Source organism: Eumetopias jubatus, unplaced genomic scaffold, assembly GCF_037043125.1.
Source record: "Eumetopias jubatus isolate StellerSeaLion01/CBP00866 unplaced genomic scaffold, mEumJub1_p1.0 scaffold_3, whole genome shotgun sequence".
In the NCBI taxonomy this organism is placed as follows: domain Eukaryota; kingdom Metazoa; phylum Chordata; class Mammalia; order Carnivora; family Otariidae; genus Eumetopias; species Eumetopias jubatus.
Window position 1 is genome coordinate 26,970,808 of NW_028274809.1, and position 5,215 is coordinate 26,976,022.

General features: G+C 40.1%; 1 pseudogene; it reads right to left on the minus strand.

The window, feature by feature from the left end:
• Positions 1-1,441: 1,441 nt before the first annotated feature.
• On the minus strand, positions 1,442-2,868 carry LOC114215945 (perilipin-2 pseudogene; annotated as a pseudogene).
• Positions 2,869-5,215: the final 2,347 nt, after the last annotated feature.

Genomic DNA, 5,215 nt, shown 5'->3' on the forward strand with positions numbered 1-5,215 from the left:
TAAGCATCTGCCTTCAGCTCAGGTCATGATCTCAGGGTCCTGGGATCGAGCCCCACATCGAACTCCTGGCTCAGCAGGGAGCCTGCTTCTCCTTCTCCCTCTGCCTCTCTCCCTGCCCATGCTCTCTCTCTCTATCTCTGTGTCTCAAATGAATAAATAAAATCCTTAAAAAAAAGATTAAAAATTAAAGTGAAAGCAATTAATGCAAGTCTCTTGATTGCTCTCCAGTGTGCTTTCTCCAGAGTCTTCCCTCTTGTGTTCTTACAGACTTTTTGAAATGAAAACTTGCCTGGCTCAGAAAGGGTCCTGGATATTCTTTTGCACAGAACAAGAGAATGCTGATACTCCATAAGGTTTTGTTACTGACTTTCTTTTCTCTTTCTTTCTTTTTTTTAAAGAATACATTTCAGTCTACTTGCATTACAAGTTATTTGCAGGTATTTTGAGACAAAGTTTAGAGAAGTAGTCGATATAAGCGTATTGAAGGACAAAATCTACATGGAACTACATAAAAGGTCTCTGCTGTTTAGATTTATGTTACTCTATTGCCATCTTCTGGTTTTATTCTAAAACGCATTTTATAAATGTTAATCTCGTTGTGCAGCTAGGAGATAATCGCCGTCATAGCATTATGTATTAACAGGACGTGAATTCTGGAGGTTGCAACACAGCATGGCTTTAAATTAAGCTCTTCACCTTATCTATGAGTTTACTTATTTGTTAACATATTAATTAAACAAATTTTAATGAAACTGGGACTGAGCTGAGTAGCCTGTGATAGAACGGCCATGGTCATTCCATCAGGAAAAACCAGAGTCTTAAGAAAAAAAAAAAAAAAGGCTTAGTTGAAGCCACCCAGGTGTTCCACAGACATATGGCTTCCAGAATTTATCAGCACCCAGTTACATGTATTCTTTAGTGTTATATGAAGCACTTAATTAGCACTATTGGAATAGACATATAAAGCAATACAAGAAAACAATATCTTGCCCTTGTCTACACCCTTCCACTCTTACACCGCACCATTCTGCCCTTTGAACTTTATGCCCAGCATTATTGACACATTGTAGGCAGCTGCACACAAGCCGGAGAATGTTACCTATTATCATACTTAAAACACTACAGCTATAATGCCACACAATAAACCCAAATGTATCTACAGGGCTCATTCCTTCATGAAAAATTTTTAAAAACTGAAGTTGTACAGTCATGCTTTGTGAGACAAACCAGTGAGATGAAGCCGGCTCAGACCAGACCGGAGCAGACACCACAACCCACATGAAGATGCTCTTATTCAATACAAACAGCAAAAACGGTAAATGCACTGAAACTTTCTGGGAGTCCTGGCTAGAGTCTGACTGACCTATCATTCTTTTCATACCACCAGGGAAACAACAGAACTCATCTGCTAATGCCAAAAATTGTAAAGCTCTTAATCCAGTTAGAAATGACTACAACTGAGGACCTTTTCTCTAGCTAGCTGCTTCCCCAATTCAGAACCGTCTAGCAGGTTAATTTCAACACTACAGAAAGTTTCCTCTGGCTGGCCGCACCATGGAGTGGTGACAAGGACAGCTTGAATGTGTTCTGTGCTCAGGCTGCTGGATCTCCTGACTGCTTGCACCCTTCTGTGCACCTTGGTCCTGAGCATGCTGAGACTCAGCCAGCTGAGGATAAAAGGGACCTACCAGCCAGTTGAGAGGCATGTTGTTAACAAGATAATCCATCACATCATCTAAAGACTCCCTCCTGTTCTGCAGCTGCCCCTTGCTGGAAATGAGGAGGCCGTCAGATACTTCCTTAAAGGAGGCAGCATTGCAGAACCGTGAGTCAATGTTAACCAGCCATCACCCCCAAGTGACTGGCCTGATCTTGGATGTTCTGTGGTAACCTTGGATATTGGACATCAGGGTGTGGCACATGGTCTGGAGCGGCTGAGTCAGGCTGTGGGCAATAGCAAGAGGACGCGACCCAATGTGTTCAGCACAGTGGGATTCATCTGTATCATCGTGGCCAATGCTTCTCTTCCACTCCACTCAGGAGACAGAGAACTTATCCTGAGCACCTTGAATTTTCTGGTTGGCACTATGCACATTCCTCCTGGCAAATTCAATCAGATTAACAGTGGAATGGAGCTGAGAAATGGTCTCTTTGCTTTTTTGCTTGGCTTCCTTAATCCTGTTGGAAGCCTGCTGGTGGGCACGTGAGTGGAGCTTGATAGACAGGGACCCCAGTCTAATGTAATAACTTGGCTTCTGAACCATCTCAAACCCTTCAACTTTTTTTGCTTCTTTTTCTAGTTCTTTCTCAGTGAGAGGGAGGTACTGGTCCACCAGCAATTCTGATTTGGTGAGCACGTGCTCTATTCTGCTGCTCACCAGCTGCATCATCCCACTTCCCAAGACTGTGTTAATGCTGCCACTGACCATAGACTTGGTCTTCTCTACACTGCCAGTGGTGGTGCTGGCCATGGAATCCTTGGCCCCGGTCACAGTAGTTGTCACATCATCTTTTGCCCTGGTCATAGCACCTCTGGCATTGGCAACAACCTGATGTGTTGCCTGATTCAGAACAGGCATTTTCTCTTCAATCCTATCTAGCCCCTTACAAGCAGAGGTACTGGCAACAGCAATTTGTAGCTCTAGCTTCGGGATGATGGGCAGAGCACTCGTCACAGCCACGGAAATGATGGTCTTCACACCCTTCTCTGCCATCTCTCATGCAGACTTCAAGCACAGGTACTGATCCTTTGTACTGATATAAGCCAAGAAGACGAGGTCGGATGTGGAGCTCACCAAGATGGGCTACCCGAGTCACCACACTCGGCTGTGGATCAACGGCAACAGATGCCATTTTTCTCCCTGGAGAAAGAAATCAACCAACAGCAGCCCAAATGCCAAGGTCCAGCGAGTCCCATGCGGTCCAAGTTTTTTTTTTCTTATTTATTTATTAATTTATTTGAGAGACAATGAGTGCAGGGGGGAGGTGCAGAGGGAGCCGGAAAGAGAAAATCTCAAGCAGACTCCCCACTGAGTGCAGAGCCCACCAACCAGACTTGATTTCAAGACCCCATGATCATGACCTGAGCTGAAATCAAAGAGTTGGATGCTTAACTAAGCCCTCCAGGTGCTCAAAAGCAACTGAATTTTTAATATCTACCTCATTTACAGTAAACTTTATGAGATCTTATTTCTAACACTTTGTCCCAGCATTCCTGTGGATTTTTTCACAAAGGCAATCTTTATCTGCTAATAATAATAACTTTTGTACCTCCTATTCAATCTTTATAACTTTTATTTCTTTTCCCAATTTTACCATTCTTTTTTATTTTTAATATTTTATTATTTTTAAGTATCTCTACACCCAACATGGAGCTTAAACTCAGAACACTGAGATCAAGAGTCCCATGCTCTACTGACTGAACCACCCATGCACCCCCAAATTTTACCATTCTAATAACTAGAATTTAATTTTGGATAGAAGTGATACTAGAAAGGAAATTAAAGGCAATACTTCTGAGGTTTCAACATGTATTGTAATATTTACTGCAGATTGTATTGTACACACCCTTTAACGGGTTTATGATGTTCCCTTCTTCTGGTGACTAAAAGTTTTTTATCATGATTGAACTTATATTTTATCAAATGGCCCTTTTATTCTTAATAAATTTTTCCTTACTTTGTTTCATATTGATATAGCATCATTAGCTTTCCACTGGTTCACTCTTAGCTAACATATTTTACATGTTTTTACTTCCAACCTTCCTAGGTCCTTATGTTTTAAGCATGTCTCTTATAAACAGCTTACAGTTGTTTTTTTTTTAATTTTAGGAGTTTATTTTTGTTTTAGTGGTTTTAATCCAAACAGATAATCTGTCTTTCAACTGGCAAGCTTAACTCATTTACATTCCCTAAGATGTTGTTCATTTATTTGTGTCTTCTTTCCATCTTCTCAAAATATTTTTTCTATTGTTTCTTCAAACTACTTGTACATATATTTGCATAGAAAAAAAATTATTTGTTCATATATAGGAAAATTATGCATTTCTTTTCACTATTTTTTCCCTGCCACCTTACTAAATTGTTGTACAAAATAGTTTCTTTAGGTGATTTCTTAGGTTTCTAGATATATAATAATATCTGCAATTAGTCTCCCTTTCCTTTTCAATTTTTATGTTTATTTATTTATTCTTCTCTTGACTCCAGTAAAATGTTAAATAATAATGGCAATAATGGACAGCACTGTCTTATTCTTTTAAATTTTAGCCATTCGTGTGGGTACATATTTGAAACCTAAACCCAAGTAAAGTCAGGTCAATAGTTATAAATCCTCAGGAAAGTATTTTGTTTTGTTTTTTTTTTAAGATTTTATTTATTTGACAGAGAGACACAGCGAGAGAGGGAACACAAGCAGGGGGAGTGGGAGAGGGAGAAGCAGGCTTCCCGCAGAGCAGGGAGCCCAATGCAAGGCTCCATCCCAGGACGCTGGGATCATGACCTGAGCCGAAGGCAGATGCTTAACGACTGAGCCACCGAGGCGCCCCATTAGGAAAGTATTTTTCTCATACCCAGAGCCAGGTTGAGATACAAAAGCTTCCTTATCACCTACCTGCTTGTACTTGCGGATAAATTTTTTTCTTTTTCTTTATTTTCCTTTTCTTCCTTCTCCTTCTTCGTCTTCTTTGAGATATAATTGCCATAGAACATTATATTAGTTCCATGTGTCCAGGATAATGATTTGCTATATGTATATATTACAAAATGATCACCACAGTAAGTCTAGTTAACATCCATCACCACATAGGTACAATTGATGAGAACTTTTAAGACCTACTCTTCAAGCAACAATAGGCATTTTCTTTGCCTTTTCACTTAGCATGGTAGCCCTTTGAGGGTTCCAATTTAATGCAGGATCTCAGTTTCAACTTCCCACCTTTTAGTTAAACACTTAAATTCAAGCCCATAATTACCAAGATTAGGGAAGCTCCCTTCCTACCTCCAAAGGCAACTACATTTCCAACTCCCACTTACTGTGTTATTTGTTTTCCTCTTCATTTTAGATGGCTGGGCTTTCCTTGACTTCCTTGTAATTCAACTATGAATTTTAATTTAAATTTTTAAGATGTGATATATAGCATAACAAATTTTAAATAAGCCATGAAAATTCTCTTACCCAGTCCATCATCCACCCAGTTCCCACCATTACCCCTCCCCAC